Here is a 17911-nt window from a genome sequence, read left to right as displayed (position 1 = left end):
ATATTAACATTAACGGCCAATATACATTTCTTTCTGTATATTTATGAGATCATAAAGTGGCGCTTCGGTTTAGAACTAATATTATTAATGTAATACATTTAATAAAACAGTCGTTTATGTATGAATATATATAAATATATCAATTATTTGTACACGCTCGGGCATGCACGCTGAAGCGTCCGATTAAAACAAAATAGAAATAATGCATTTATGCAAGAAATATTGTTAGTATTGTCAGCTTGTGCTTTTGTCGGTCCAATTAGCTTTGAGTAATTTGATTAAATGGTACATTAATCATATTTATGAAATTAAGACAATTATTTTACCTAATATATCATGTCGTGGTGATAAAAATAACTTTTTTTCTTGAGTTTAATCTATGGTGCCAATCACGCGATTCACTCGAAAAGTTCTTAAGCTCCACAGATAAACTTTAAATTGAGTTCCGGACTTACACGTGGATGTGAATTTTATTAATGTAAAGACTTTGGAAAATTTCTCAATAAAGTGGATAACGTTATGTGTAATTCTTTATCAATTTTATTCACATAAAAAAAATTTGAGCAAAGTATAATATTTGGAGAAATTAGAATTCGTTAAAACATTTTGATAAGCACATTTATGTTATTAGATAAATATTATGTCACGATCACCTTGTGCGTTATACACAAACGAATACAGAAGAATCTCCCACGTGGAATTCCAAGGCTGTTCAAACAACTACATTATCTAAACAAGACAACATGTGCAATACCACAATAATGAAATGATCACGTATTTTACCATACAATATAATGAAATTGTCGTAATGAGGCCAAATCATACATTTGATTTATATCGCACATTACCATAAAATCATCTCCATAAAACATAGCCTTAAAAGGATACGGAGTTTACTGTATATGCAATTTCGGTCAACAGGTCGATGAAAAATCACAAATGAACGTTTGAAAGACTTAATAATTAAATTATGATCGATGAGTAAGAGGTAAGAGGCAAAGACATGAGAGATTTACGATTGTCGTAAAAGGAATTCTCGCGAGGTTATTCGGAATGATGTGCGAAGGCAGGATATGCAAAATTACCGGTAAGATATGGTCAAGGTTATGCACAGGATGAGCACAAAAAGAATATACCGGTTCTAAAAAAAAGATAAATAACAATGTTGAGCTATAATCATATTGAATTAATGGTCATTTCCTAGTAGAAGCGCTTATGTGTGTCTTTAACTGACTGACGGTTTTCTTATGTTATAAAAAAAACTGAACAAGGACACTAATTTTTATATTTAGATATATTTGCACATGTCCTATTTACTCACTTATAAATAAAATAATTAATATTTTTGATAAAAAATAAAGCATATGTATCAAATTTTACTGATTTATATTTGAATTTCAGTTTGGACATGTCCTTATTTGATGTTAATTTATGTATATGACTAAGAAACCTACCAACTGTACTTAATACAAAATATAAAACAATCTAAAGTACAGCTACAGTTGTTGTTTCGATTGTTTTAGTACAGTTTGTAGGTTTTTAGTCATATACATAAATTAACAGTTAAATTGTTATTTAGATTATTAACCGTAGTTGTTATTGTGATTGTTAACAACAAAGTAAGGATCGATTATGTAAGCAAACTATGACTTTGGATTGTTTATTATTGTTTGGCTGAGTTCGCTATTATCTTATAAAATCAACAAATATAGATGTTCTATAATTATTTTTTATATAAATATATATAATATAAAAATAATTACATAAATACGAGTTTTCGTAAAACAATCTGTAAATAAAAATAGTAAAGATATAATATTTTTTACTATCAAAATTCACTCGATCTATTTTTTAATTGATAAATAAAAATGTAATACAACATTTTTTTCTGATTTTTACCAGATTTGAATTTCATATTTTTATATAGCCGCCATTTTGGAACAAGATCAAACGTGCTAAAATTTATTTGAATTAATATTTTTAACTAAGATATGATTCACGTATATTTTGATCGCCACCATTTTAAAACAAGATGCCGAATTTGGCTGAATGACTCACTAGTTAAAAGATTTGTGAGGCCAACTTATTACGTTTTATAGTAATATGATAAAAACTACGACTGTTATTGCGGTTAAAAAAACCACAAATATTTTTACCACACTATCATTTTATATCACGATTATTCTTAAGTTATTTATAAACAAAATGGCAAATCAAACATGATAATATTTATTTTAATTTTACCTTTGAGATTTTTCAACAAATAATTTAAATAGCTGCAATTTTGAAACAAGATGGCAGATTTGACTAACTGACTCAAGAGATTTGCGAGATCTATACATTAAGTTTCATGGAAATAATACAAGAACTATGACAGTTATTTTAGTCACATAAAACCGTTATATTCCATATATGTATTTGACAAAAAAAAGTATTTTTATAAAATTAGTTTAATATTTTAATATTATTTTATAATTTTCAAGAGTTTTTACAAATATACGATTATTTATATTATATTTTAAAACAAGGTGGCTGAACAAATTTATTATTAATAAGTTTTTAACGGAGATAAAGATTATCTTTTTTAAGCCAGCTAAGAGTAAGAGATTTGTAAGGCTTATTTTTTAATAAAAGTCTCATGGTTATATAATGGTAACAGCGGTGATTATATTGTTCTCAAAATTCACTATATCCCATATAAATAACAATAATTTTAAATAATATTTAAATTTCCCTATTATAAACATTTTTGTAGTGGCAAAAATCGTTATATCTCATACACATAACCACAAACAAATTTTTAAATTATTCATTGACGCTTCATCAAACATAATTGGCTTCTTAGCCGATGGAAGAAAAGGGTAAGAGGAATTTTACTTTTCTCTCATCAGCGAAAATATTATAAAAGTCAGATTTCATGTAATCGGTGAAAAGTCTAAATGAACAAATCTAAGCCTTTCATAGCTTTTAAATGTATACTAAGATTATAAGAAATTGTTTCCAACGCTTTATGGCAAAAGCTTTCATAAGCTTACTTAAGGACGGAATAGCGTAATCCGTAAGCATCATAAGATTCCCTATCGAGCTCGACGGTTTACCGTTACATTCTAATTAGAATCCACTACTATTTGCCTCTCAGCCATAAACCGTGGGGGTGTTACCCTGCGCTTCTAAAGAAATATTCACCATTTTATTTTTATTATGTAATAATGCTCTTTTTTTATAATAAATACAAATATTTTATTGCTTTTGGAAACAGAAATAGTAGGAACACGTTTAATGACTATAATAATTATATTTATTTAAAAAAACTTTGAAATTCTGCGCAAAATTAAATAAAATCAGATACATAAGTAGCAAAATTTTGGAATGTAGTTAGTGGTATTGTAGAGTAATCAAATTTATTCATTTAACAATCCAGAACTGACGCCGATCCCCTAGAAATAAAAGTAGGAGGGGTGTCGCACGCAACGAAGAAAGAGATAAAGCATGCTATTTCGTGTAACGGTACTTCGTCCAGACGACATGGGAATCTTATGAACGTCTCAGACCAATAACTTTGAGCCCCGGCAGTGACACTCGAATTTATTTATAAAAAAATGCGGTGTTTTAAAAAAAACGGTCCCAGCTGCAATGACATCTATTGGTTATAAATAATATTACACATATTAATTTATAATTATTAATATAGATGTCACCGATTCCAATACTCAGTCTGATAGTAAATATTTATTTGCAGGTATCCATTATATCTGATTGATCTACTCAGTTGGTACAGATTTACCCCGTTGTAGCACATTGGGTTACAACGGAATATTTAATAAAAAATAAATAAATATAAACTGGCTTATTAATGTTACTTGTTAGTGCAGTGGTTTCAACCACCTGCACAATTTAAAAGTCATTCTAACGAGTATTTCGAACAAACGAAAGGAGAGATCAACCTTTCTCGAAAGTGAGATCCACAGACTACTTAATAAAACATCGGTCTCGAGACATTAATCACTAATAAAACTACACTTTGTTTGGATAGGACACGCGCCAGACAATACATTATACTATGTGCACATTAATATTGTCATTCAACTGCTTGGTTATCGATCGACTGGGACCGATAAGAAGCGATGAAATTAGCTCATAAACATCATTATCTACGATTGGCCAGAGCTGTCTTGAACCAACATTATAAAAAATATGACACTTTGTCACAGTCTCTAAAAGTCACATCGAAAAGAAAGACATCAGCGGATCATCTAGAGAGCATCACGATAATACATCACGACCAATCCAAGCTGCTCCACAGAAAACACAGCAGACAATAATGCAACTCGACACGCCGGCGAAGATTCTCTGAGACCTGCCATTCCAACTCAACCGCCTGATAGCGGCATCTTTATTTCTCTATATATATACGGTAATTTATATAATATTTTCCGTGTCAATTTGACTGCTAAAATCTAGATATTAGAAACAATATAATGGCAAAATATTTAGAGGACTTGGAAGTATCTGTTTTATACATTACTTCGGTATACAGTTAGCTATATATGGACCTAATATATCAAACTATTTTATTTTTATTTTGTATATATGTCAAAAACGTAAGCCAAGTTGTATCGTGATTAAAATAGATGCACAATATTTTCGGTTGTCATGAGAGCGTGCGTAAAAACGGAACGTTGCGTGTGAAATATGGCGAAACGGTGTCTGCGACCGGGGCGTTTATGTAACTAATAAATTCGCTAATGTGTCGGAAAAGCGAAAAAAATGGATTCCAGAAAAAAACTGCGTTCATAATTTCAGGCGAAAAACGCAAATTTGGACAGGAAATAGCGAAAACCGCGCGGCTTAACTTTAAAATGTGTACCCGCCATCGTGACAAGGCTCGAGAAAATATAACCATCGTATTTTTGCAACTCTACATTATTTACATTAAATCGTTGTACTATGTTTATTTAGTGTCGTTGTAGCGTAAAGCGTAAGGTTCAAATTGCAAGTAAATAATTTGTAATAAAAAAATGTGCCTCTGAATTCCAGAGGTTATAAACATAAGAGTCGAGTACTAATTGGAGGTGATTCGAGTATTATGAGTTTCTGGGGAAAAGAATTAAGTACGGCGCTTTTCTGTTTTCCTTTAAATAGAAATTTTAATAGGATGCTCAATAAAGTCGTAATTATATTTATACATATTTCTTGACACGATTCTTTTGCATTGTTATTTTCAGAATTTTATTTATTGGATTAGTAATTTTATTTGATGTTAGTCGATAATTTAATTAAGGGCTCAGTAGTTAGTAATCATATTATACTTTCTGCTTATATTATTAAATTTTAAGTAAATGTTGGTATTTTCTAAGCCATGAAATGAGATAGCTAAAATAAATCTAATTTAAATAGCAATGTTACTAAATAATATTACTAATGCTTGACTACACTCTCTGGAAGTTGTCCAAACCAAAGTTCAACTGAAGTCGGCCGAGGCCGCCGACTTCCGAGTAGCGGCCACACTGCCACAAATTTCATATGCCGTTCGGACGGCGGCTGCTGTCACGTACAGCCGGCATATTTGCGCGCGATCGAAAAATGAGCCGAATAATCGCAATTTTTAAATTGTCATATTATTAAAATTACGCTACTGATAATTATAAAAGTTTGTGTGGGCACTCACCAATACAATATCAGTGAAAACTTTTCGGGCGTAAATATTCAATTTACGCAAAATCTTTGTCGGCTTTTGCAAAATGCCATAAGGCATAAAAATGATACTTCAAAATACGAACACCACATCTGTAACTATCCTAGAATTTGTCGCCATCATTTCTAAATAAGAATTCGTTATGGTGTGACATTTATTTAAACCGATCTAGGAAAATACATAAGGATAATTGGAACGATTTTTTTTAACAAAATCAATTACCACTAATTATTTAATTTTATATGAAAAAAACATAATAACGATATATATTAGAAGAATATACTATCAAAAATATAATTAATCCCTTTTGGTGCCCTAAAATATTCAAAGATGTCAGTAAGAGTCTGTTGAAGTCCCCGATAAGCATATGGTATTATAACTTGATCACGTGACCACGATGCAGCGCTCGTCATGCGTGTTAGCCATAGGACGCCTACGCGCATACTGAAATTGAACCGAGTTACTCATTCTATCTCAGTTTGCGAAGCACCATATCATTATCTCTCTCATTCTCGTTACTTAACACGCAGTATCTCACCGCTAGCGCTCGAAAGAGCAGCTCTGACTTCGGTCCCTTTGACTCAGAAATATGCCGACAATGTTCGGAAGCGCTTGAAGCTGGCCAAGTCGACTGAATAACCCCCACTTTACCTCCCGTTCTCGGTAGCCTCGGACAACTTCTGAGAGATTTTAGGCCGAACTCGACCGAAGTAACCCAATATATTCTCCGTCTTTGGCCAACCTTGGCCAACTTCCAGAGAGTATAGTGCAGGCATAAGACTTTTACTTAAAATTTACTGACCATCAATTATTTAATCTGTATTATACGATTGTGTAAAATATATTTTAAATATTGTGTTGAAACAATAAATAAATTTTACAATTGGATTTGTTTTTATTTAAATAAACATCTATTTTATTATAATTACGTCACACTTTCGATCTCTTGTAATAAAAATAGATTCGTGTGACCTTTTTTAGCTACCAAATTAGACCAAGTAACTAATATTTAATTAAAATGGCCGCTTTTAGGGAAGCACAATTAGAGAACTACTTTTAAATTCTAATTAAATTTAAAGCTTACACACATCAAGAGCGATTAGTTTTATTTAACATAAACTTTGTTATATCTATATTCTTTTATAAAACCGATCAGATTATTAGTGACATACATACATACATTCGCTCAAGGCTCAGCGTAAAAGTATTAAAGCGTCATATGGGATAATACCTTTTCATAAAAATGAGAAAACTTCCAAGAATTCCAATACCTTTCATACTGTCATATAAACGACAGGTAGACAATATTTAATTATTAAAAACTACATAATACATATAAATATTAATTATTTTTAATATTTATTAAATTAACAATTTTTAGATACTTATTAAATTAACAAATCTAAGATTATTTATTTATTTTAAGCACGCGCTAAAATCTTGGAATTAACTGATGCAAGATAAAACCGCGATTTAATATCGGAGAATCAATTCTGCTAAACGTTTAGCGCAATTTATACGTTTAATTGGATCAATAATATCTAATAATATAATAATCACCGATCAAGTACTTGTGCCAGGGATACTCAACGATTTCAACGTTGTTTTAATAATAAAATGCTTCTAATTTTAAATATGAATCATCAAACAAGGATTCCAGGCTGAGTTATATTTATTAAATATTAATTGTCATTCATAAGATACTTCTTAGAATCGATAGATCTAAGACGAAGAGGATTTAGCAGTATTTTAAAAACATTCATATATAGAATAACGGACAATAATGTTATCTATAAAACTCATATAAAACTCATTAAAAAGAATAAGTATAAAATAAAGACACAATGCGCATTTAAGTGGAAGATAGTAATTTCATAGAACTGTGACTTTATAAATTTCAAAGTCATTATTCTACTAAATAGCGATTATGTCTAAGCATTTAAGAACACTGATTTGAGCTGTTCTTTGACAAAATAAATATTTTTGCAATACTTTTGACATACATATTTTAATTTTAGGACAGAAAGGTACACAGTTGTACATTTTTATTCGGTAATAATCCATCGCAGGTAAATAGCCATTAAAAAAACATCGCATAACGATTGATTCTAATTCCAATTTCTACCAGACCATCCATCAATCATTCCAAGCAATTTGTTAACCTACTAATACTACGTTGTAGTTCGACCGCATTCACAGTCTATTAGCATATTATCAAGATAGTCTCACCTGTGATTTATTAGTGGAAGATCATCCAGAACGGCCTGGCAGATTCGAGATCCGAGACAAAAGATTTATTCCGGGTTCAACAGCACATCAACCCGTCCCAAAAATGAAGCGTGTTTAAGTATCCACACTTGAGTCCGTCGAATGTTGTCCACCAAGCAATAAAACCAGACTTGAGTGCACTGAAACTCGGCCGAGTGACCTGAAAAGTGAATGAGGGTTATTAAGTTACGGCTATAAAAAAATATCACCATGATACAATAAGGAGGAAGCGATAAAGAAAAAATAACAACGGCGTCTCTGTTTCGAAGCTATGATGTTATTGTATAGTGGTGAAATGGAATGGAATATAGAGCTTTAAAAATATTTTATTGTATCCATAAATTCGTATGACAACCATCGTGCGTAAGGCACAAGAGCGATTCTCAATTTGTACGTACAAGATGTTATTAAAACGATGAAATATAGTCGGCAATGAAATGGGTCGAAAAAGCAGGCTCTACATCAATAGGTTATTTGACATTTAATAATAAAAATCATGCAGTACATGATGTCAACCATTGAATGGTAAAACCTAATACTTATATTTTAAAAGCCTTTTCAATTTAATGCTACATTTTCAATTTATTATTTGCAACTCTACTAGATAAAGAAGAAATCAAAAACACAATTTACCACTCTGCTTCATTTATAATATACTATAATAAATAGTGTGAAAAATCAACGACAAGTTTCTTTACTTATTCCCCCTAAAAAAATATATTCATATTACATATTAAATATAAAAATATATATTCTATACAGATATATCGTCAGATGTACACTTAAGACTGAGTGTGTTACAGTATATCAATTATTTCAAGTATCTTTTTAAAAGAGACTTATGTTATGATGCAATTTTATTATTCTAGAATTGTACACGTTAAAAAATCAATAGAAAGAAGATAAAACTGTATGAAATAACCTAAGTTGTTTATATTTATTATTTGTAAAACAGCAGTATTTTTTTATATTACAAAAATAATCTAATCCTCAATATTTAAAAAATACTTTTGAATAATTTATAATAAAATATAGACATTTTTATAACCGTTTTAGTGTAAAACGCTTTTTTGATATGTCAGTATATCCAAGGGCAAAAGCCCCGGTGTCAGATCCAATGACTTATACCCTCGTCCTAAATAAACGCGCGGTCCATTATGATCGACGTCTCAAAATTCATTATCCGCTGTGGTGGCTTAAAACCGTTTATATACCTGGCGAACCGCGAAAGAAGTGGGTTTTTCGAAAACTTAATCCCTCAGAAACATATTTTTTCTATAAGCCATCTTATAATCTCTCTTAAAAAGCAGTTTTATTTACTCTAAATATTTTTCTTGGAAAGCAACTTTAATCTGTTTCTGAGAAACGTCGTCATCGTATTAGCCGTAGCAACAGCCGCTATATGACATATGTATTATATGTATATAGTTAAAAATGTATTTATTTATATAAGATGCTCTAACTCATATTTGACATTATTATGTAAATATATGCTTACATTAATCATTGCTCTAGTAATTAATTAATTTAATTAATTATGTTGCGATATAATTTGTCGAATTGCTTTAAATTAATGTATAAAAATAATTCTAAGAAAACCAGAATTGAACCCGTTGAAAAATCAACGAAGCAAATATTATATAAATACATATGTGATCAAAATCAAATACCCAATAAAACACATATTATTAAATAATTTATAAACTTTGCTTTAACTAATACATTTTAATATTAAAACGTATGATGTTATAAATATATTTGACTCAAAAGTATGTTTTATTAAATAATGTTTCTTTTCTAGTTTCATTGGAAAGGTCATATTTATTTGGAAAATAATATTTTTTACTTTAATAACAATTTGGTTATTTTTATAGAATATTTTTTTATAATCTCAATATGCAAGATTAAACTTATTCATAATCCTACAATATAATAACTATAAATATAATGATTATATATTATAATAATATTTTAATACCAGCTATTTGAGATATTTTGGATTTTATATATATTAATTATTATTATATTTCCATATATATATTTATATAGTTGTTTATTCAATTGTACTTTGATTTAAATTAATTTATCACGATATATGACCAAAATTTATTTGTCTTAACGATATCTTGAAACATTTGCTTTGATGTTTAATTAATAATTTATAAATTTGGAAAATTATTTATTTACTTACGTATGGATACAAATTATTTACATACATATGTAGCTTTTGAATGAAAATATATATAATTAGTTTCAAATTTATATATATGAAAACAATCTTAATTGTCTAAAATTATATGTAATTTCGTACAAGAGCAATATTTTTATAAATTTACTCCCACCCTATTTAAAACTAATATTATATATTTATAACCTTTACGGATGCTGGTATATACGAATATAAATACTTGAACAAACTTTGGGGGATCATTTGACCTTTATTTAACATCTAGACATTTTCGAAAATATTTATGATATTTCTTATTAATCAAAGTAGCTTATTTTTAAAGATTTAAACCCTTATATATATACGAGATAGCTCGAATGGAATTAATCATCAGTAAGATAAGGAAAATTTATGAAAATCTAATATTTAATGATCGATCGGTATAATAATTATATAATAATCAAAAATGATGTATAATCAACGACATTAACAATAATGTAAACGTATTACATTTATATATTTTATTTTACCAAGCACAAGTAAATAAAATTTTTAAATTATTATTTATTTTTAATACATAATATAATAGAAATTATAAATTAAAATCTTATAAAAGCAGATAATATAAATTAAAGTGTGATTATTATTTTTACATATTAAATTGTGACAAAATTAGTCGCCAAAGAATCGCTAATAGGGTCATAAAACTAACTGACTTATGTCGCTTGAATTGCCTAAAAATCAGATTTTTTTGCAGTTATGCAATTAATAAATAAAAATAAATAAAAACAACACTGTCAAATGTACTGGTTTTGAATCCACACCAAAAAGTCTGATAACATCTGAATTGAGCAATAACAAAAAGTCTGTTTCCACCCCAAATCATCGTCGTTTAAAGTGACGATAGATTTATCACGTTTATTTAAACATTGCCATAATCATTTTTTCTTACTTTTTACACTAACTTCCACCACTTCAAATAACGTAAGTTTAAGCGAAGCTACACTAAATCTATCGAGAAGACATTTAGAAGCACGGGAAAATCCGATCTAGTTTAGAATTTAATGTGATCTTCGATAAGACTTAAAGACTATTTTAGTATATTATAGTACTACAATGAAAACATATATGTATTTACTTATTTTTGCACAAATTTTACGGTCACATTAAAAAAATACATATATAAAACGTGAGCGCTACGTTAAAATAACTATTAAATAAAGGCAACTTCAAAACCATATTACATTTATAAAATATCATTATTTTATATTTATTTAACTGGCATTTAAAATGTACTGTTCATTTGTATTATTCATTCATGAATAATATTCATAAATACTTATAAAAGCATAATCGCAAGTATTTGATTGCGGCAACTAATTCCCCTCGGGCGATTTGCCGTATCATTTTCAATTTCATTGATTGCACTTTCAATTATACGTAAACCGCTCTGCGATTATCTCAGCCTCAATTACGACCGCTCCTGAATATCTCGAGAGAACGTAAGGAGAGATTTATTATGTTTTTCTACAAAAACACCGTTAAAAAGCCATAAAGCGTCATAATGTCCGACGACTAAACGAATCACGGTGATTAATCTGCGTTTGACGGATCAATTAAACCTTATCGCCCACTGGTTAAAATCAGAGTTCAACTTTGAACTGACTTTATTAGGATTAGTTAACTTATTACATCGAACTGTATACAGTTGATTTTTAATCACTGTGGTATAAAACATAAATGTTGTTCTCAGACTTAATCATGTGTATCTAAGAAAAACTTTTTTATTAATATAAATAACATTCATAGCTTGACTCTAACCAAAAGTTAATAATGAAATAAAATCAACATATAGTGTAAGAACAAAAAAAAATCTTGGACTAATTGATTTAAGTCTTAGTTTTATAAACCATAATTATTAAAATTTTCGGGTATAAATGTTTAGGTAGTTTATTTTATAAACATATATTAATTTACAACACAAATAAAGAAATTTAGCGGTAAGTTTAATATTTTCAGGTCTTAAAAGTTGAAAAAAGCAATCTTCGCTTGAACGTCAAGATGAATTATTTTTAATTGAATTATAATTTTGCAGATGAGATGCTGGACAATCTGCTAATGTCTCGTGCTGTGAGCGAGTTTCGCGTATTTTATAATGCTAGTTAAAAACAGCTCTGGCGAATCACAGATAAGGATGTTTGCGGTATAATTGCATCGCTTCTTGGACACACCCACGAGATGTGTTTACGCTTTTAAAGAGAAACAGTTCAGATTGCCATTTCAGCGATTGTTAACCAATGGTAGAAAAACAATAGTCTTATGCGCTGAGTAGAACATATCGTCTACCATGCATCCTTTCCAAACAAATAATAGATTTTAAGCTGTACTTAAGAGTGATTAACGTCTCAAAGCGTACGAGCTATTAAGAAATCTGTAAAGTATTAACACAATTATTTACTCATGAGTCACGAGACCTCTCTTACATTGTTATAAGAAGTGAAAAACACTGTGGTTGAGCCTTATTATCGTTGTTTAAAATAATCATTAGAATGCCTTTTTTGTTATAACAAATTGTGCAGGTGGAATTACACAAAATTACAGAACGGGCTACACTTAAGTTTATGATTGTGCTTCAATACAGTTTAAGGATGCACTAACAGATTTAAAATGACTTATTTTCAGATTATGTAAAATGGATTTTCCTAAAAAGTGATTAAATCAGAATCTATCTGAAGAGTGTATCAACAAAAAAGAGACGTTACTAATATCAAAATATGATAACAAATCAATAAGAAGATGAAAGAATTTAAAACATTTTTAAAACATATATCAATTAAAAAACCAGAAAGAAGTTCAAATTAATTTAATCACAAACAGCTCGATAGTACTAAATTAAAACAAGACTAGAACTCACGAGTTAAAAAATACATTACTAAAACAAAGATTAAAATAAATACGACATAAGCTAAAAAAAAGTATATAAGAATAGTTATTTAAAGAAATTGAGTAACATACAAAAAATACAAAAAAGATACATACAAATATAAATAAGATTGCGATTTAAACTGATAACTTGACAGTACATATCTATGTTATAATATACATAGAAAAATAAACCAAATACCTAATCATGTATATGTATTTAACTAAATAAAAAATATTTAAACAAATCTAACCTAACTAAATTTGACATACACTCGATGGCAGTCGTTGCTTTTGACATTTATAATTACTAAATAATAAAATATTATAATTATAATTTTACTGTGTACTTTTTTATCCAAATTTTCATAATTAAAATTTGGGTGTTTGAACACAAAGGTGTGTCTTTATTCTTCTCAGTAAATAACCTTTAAATTTAACTACCACGATTTTTTCTTAGAATTCTAATATATAATACACGATCAAGAAAATATTTATTTTATACAATATATAAAAAATAGATTAAATAGCAATCAATAAAATTAGCAGCATCATAAAAAAAAACAGAAAAAATTGAAACAAACTGAACATCATTGATTTGATTTACTCATGTAAATAAGGTACTTAAATAATTATGTTAGCTCAATTTTAATCATGTTTTTATTATGTATTTTATAATTAAAATTTGGGTCTTGAACACAAAACTGTTTTTTAAATCTTCTCAATAAATATCCTCCAAAATTTAACTATATTTCCTCAACCTTACTTATCGGGTTTATCAATTGAACTCTTATTCTATTCACAGTGGTAGGCATTAACTTATGCTATTAAATCATAAAAATCGTTTAACCCGTATAAGAAAAAATGGGACACCACCGTGAGAAATATTTTAACAGCTTAAGTCACAAGGTAAACGCCGGATTTCCCCTCAAAATGGCCGTTCGTAATTTGTTCGCCGGTCAACGACAATTTGTTTTAAAAAAACTCGCTACCCTTCTGTAATTTGTCATTCTACAGAAAGGAGGCGAACAACAAATCTCATACACGAGTATAAAAATACGGGAACGAAATCAAGTACCAATCACTTTTAGACACTTCGTCTGAGAATTTATAAGCGACACTATTACTAAAATCCACACAATAATTTGTCGAAATCATATATTCAAGAGCTCTCTATCTTGAACATCGACCAAAGTAGGCCGACCGAACATCAGACTAGCGAAGATCGCAGAAACCACCGCTTCTCTCTTCGCATACACTGATCCAAGTCCACATCCGGAATTTAAAGTTTGACATCCAATAAACGTATCAAACAGTCTCAAAGCACTTACATAAAAACTGTAAGCAAAGCCAAGAAGGTCGGTACTGAAATAATTACGCCGAGCAAGATCAGTATAACAGGTTATTTAGAAAGACAACATATACCGTTCACAAAGTGGTGATTTGAACCTCTTTGTTGAACTGTTGAACTTGTTAAATTATATCGTCGTAATGACGCAAATACAGTTCAACAAGATAACAATGAGTCTGTTTCCGCCCCAAATCATCGAGATTTGTCAAAGACCGAGGACTGAAAGTGATGATTACCGGAACATTGCTGTACTGAATTACTTTTTTATGCACTTTAGTTAGGGACTTTATTGCAGATAAAAATGATATTTACAAAACAAGGTGTTTAAAGCATATAAGATCTATATGCAAATTTTTTGAGTGAGTGCATTCCACAATTTTTTTTCAGATTAGAATAAATTTTGTTATATAGCCTCCTAAATTAAAAGTCATTTGATTCGTATATATGTGGAAGCATAATAAATGTTACTAAAAAATAACGTTGCTTTCTTAATCGATAATGTATTATTCCATAACTGTGCAAAATAGACTGTAATATACCATGACATTGCCATTGGTATAGATACTCAAGATTTATTTTAGTATTGGACTACGTGCGTGCACGCGTGAAGTCCTCGAATAAATTTTGGGCACTTGGACCGTTGTTCTTGCGAGACATGCGGTCAAATAAAGCCTTTTTCGGAACTTTTTTATGTCGATAGCTAAAAAAATAAAGTATGTATTTGTGCAATGAATATTTATGAGAACTCCGAAAGGAATGCGAGATGCGTGCGATTATACGAGCGCGTTTTGTATAATCTATTGTTGAGTTGTGAGCAGAATAAAATATTTTTGTAACTTTCTACTATCTTATCTCTGATACTGGAAGATCTTATTATATTTTTCGGGTGTGTAATAAAAAGAAAACTGTGGAATTATGTACACAATGCGGTAGATAAATCGTGAAATCAATTGCGTCACGGCTACTAAAGTACAATAATTAGTCGTTAAAGACGCAGATATAATTTGATTTAGTAAATTATTTACATATCAAAACAGCAACTCAGTAATTTATCTAAATAAAAAAATTTAATTAATAATAATTATACTGTAAAGTTGCAACTTTCTGCCACACAAAATATGATATTTAAGAGCTTATTTAGATATCATATTTATATTTGTTAAATAATATTAAACCCTATGAGAAAAAGAAAACTCCAGTGATCGTGCAATAAATAACGTTTGCACCTCAAGACGCCAATATAAGTTTTCCGCCGTTTTTCATAATTTGCGTCAAAAAATTTCGCCAAAAACATTACTTCATTACGTACTTTCTAGCGATCGATTTTCGCCACATTACATTAGCATCACAAAAAAAGATTAATGTGTTACTTAATAGTTATTGATGTGTCGTGATCGTGTGAAAAAAATACGATCTGACGAATCAATCATTCCGCGCCTAGAACACACCTAATTTATTACGAAAAACTAGTTTTAATCGCATAATTTCATCCAGTTACTAGCACATAAATTTATCGGATTAGAGTCACTTGTATTGTATAATAAATACATTAGTTTTTTCTATGTTAGAAATACATTGATCAATTAATTATACATTAAATAAATAATACATTCAGAATAAAACTAATATAAAAATAATGTGTGTGCTTAATAAGAAAATCCATATATTACATTTTTTTAATTATTTTTCCCGCTACTAGTAATATTTTTAACCTTTAAATTTTCGCCGAATATTTTGAAATAATATGTGTTTTATAAAAATATAAATGTCCAGCTATATTATAGATGAATTAAAATATAATGGAAGAGATCCTACATAAATTAAAAACACAAAATAAGAACCTCACAGACTTTCGCAAACATAAACAAAAAATGCTTACTAGAGCTTTTGGAAAGACTGAATCTACTGTCTTTGTGTTTTTTACAGGTCAAAAATCGGTGTTTTTAACTTTACGCACTTTTAATGTTTTTATTCGACTCACTTTCACATGAAAAAAATGTATGATCTTTCCACGTCTGAAAACGTTACTTTAAACAATGCGCTTTGAAAAATAACCTTTGATAGAAATCGCCATAGGAGAACGCTCAATAATTAGATATATACACCAGACATCCAAAAACATAAACAATGGACGTTTTTTAATTAATTATATTATTTTATTTCTCGCTTCTCAAAAACTAAATACTTTTACAATTTTATATGTGTTATATAATTCATTATATATAAAATTCTTTCAATATCAAAATTATAATAATATGAAATATATATATATATAAATTAACGTATTGCAATAACTAGCTGAATTATTATTTGCGAATATTGCAAATCAGTCATATATTCGCTTCGGTGTACATAAGTTGCATCAGCATGGTCTTAAAACATGCAATTCTTATTGTAACGGGATTTATTAGGTAAAATATTTTTTTAATATTTTTATACCGATGATGTAAATAAGTTAATACGACTGTTATAGATGTTCAGATGCGAAAAATAATTAAATGTATCCGTAAGATTGATTTAAAGTATTTAAAAAGTCTTCTGTTAAAATTGTGTATTACAAAAATTTGTAGAAGAAATTGAAAAAAAGAGCTGTCACTGATTTTGGATTGCAAAACCAATAAAATACGATGGAGTTGATTGAGCGATTTTTTAAATAAAAATATAAGTTAAAAGGGCGTTACTTTATCTGAAGATCGATGATATGTATAATTTAGAATTTACTGAAACTGTTGAAATGTTAATGACAGCATTAAAAGCCATTCGAATATTTGACATTGCTATCTGCAGAAAGAGCACTGAAATTCTTATTCAAAACCGTAGAAAATAATCAAATATGTTTGGAGCAACTTTATGAAATTAAAAATGAAATAAGCCAAAGAATTACCATAAAAAATATATATTATATGTAAGTTTCTTTAAAACTCTAGTGTACTTAATAATGAATAGAAAAAAGATATATTTTTTAAACTACATCTAAAAAATATGTACACAATATAGCGAGAAAAATGGAAGCAGCGAAGTTAAGTTTGTGTGATACTAAATATAGCCCATGCTGACAGTGAAATGTGTCTTGAAGAGCAATTAATCCATAACAAACAGCTTAAAAATTTTAAGCACGGAGATAACTGCGATAACTAAAATATGTACCGGTCTCTAGCTAAAGAATTTAATAAATTCGAAACAACTGGCAAAAAGACAGAAAATTTACAGCAACTGAAAAATGCATTATCTACTATCAAACTCACGTCTACTAAAAACGAACGCAATTTTTCGGTTGCAAATACCGGTATTGGGGCAAAAATTTATCTTCATACTACCGGTATTACAAAATAAAATATTTAACAAATAATATTTTCTTATAAATCCGTGCATATTATTTGTTAAATACGATATCTCTATGGCTAAGAACTACGAAAACGATGATCCCCAAATTGATTGAAAGCAGAAGCAGAGCATAAAATGATGCATTGTAGGGGATCAACCCAAGTAGTTTTATTGGGGTATCAAA

General features: G+C 29.0%; 1 protein-coding gene across 2 annotated transcripts in view; it reads right to left on the bottom strand.

Moving 5' to 3' along the window:
• LOC148234810 (angiotensin-converting enzyme-like) overlaps window positions 1-17911 on the bottom strand; it is a 179109-nt gene that overhangs the window by 127416 nt on the left and 33782 nt on the right. For both annotated transcript variants that reach the window (XM_088185990.1, XM_088185989.1), the window contains one exon: window positions 7925-8123. The gene's annotated coding sequence lies outside the window, so the exon portion shown is untranslated. The remainder of the gene's footprint in view (window positions 1-7924; window positions 8124-17911) is intronic.

The sequence above is a fragment of the Plectrocnemia conspersa genome, unplaced genomic scaffold, assembly GCF_051122295.1.
Source record: "Plectrocnemia conspersa isolate PC_06_02 unplaced genomic scaffold, ASM5112229v1 ptg000005l, whole genome shotgun sequence".
NCBI lineage: Eukaryota > Metazoa > Arthropoda > Insecta > Trichoptera > Polycentropodidae > Plectrocnemia > Plectrocnemia conspersa.
The sequence above is the reverse complement of the archived record's forward strand: the minus strand, read 5'-3'. Positions and strand labels throughout refer to the sequence as shown.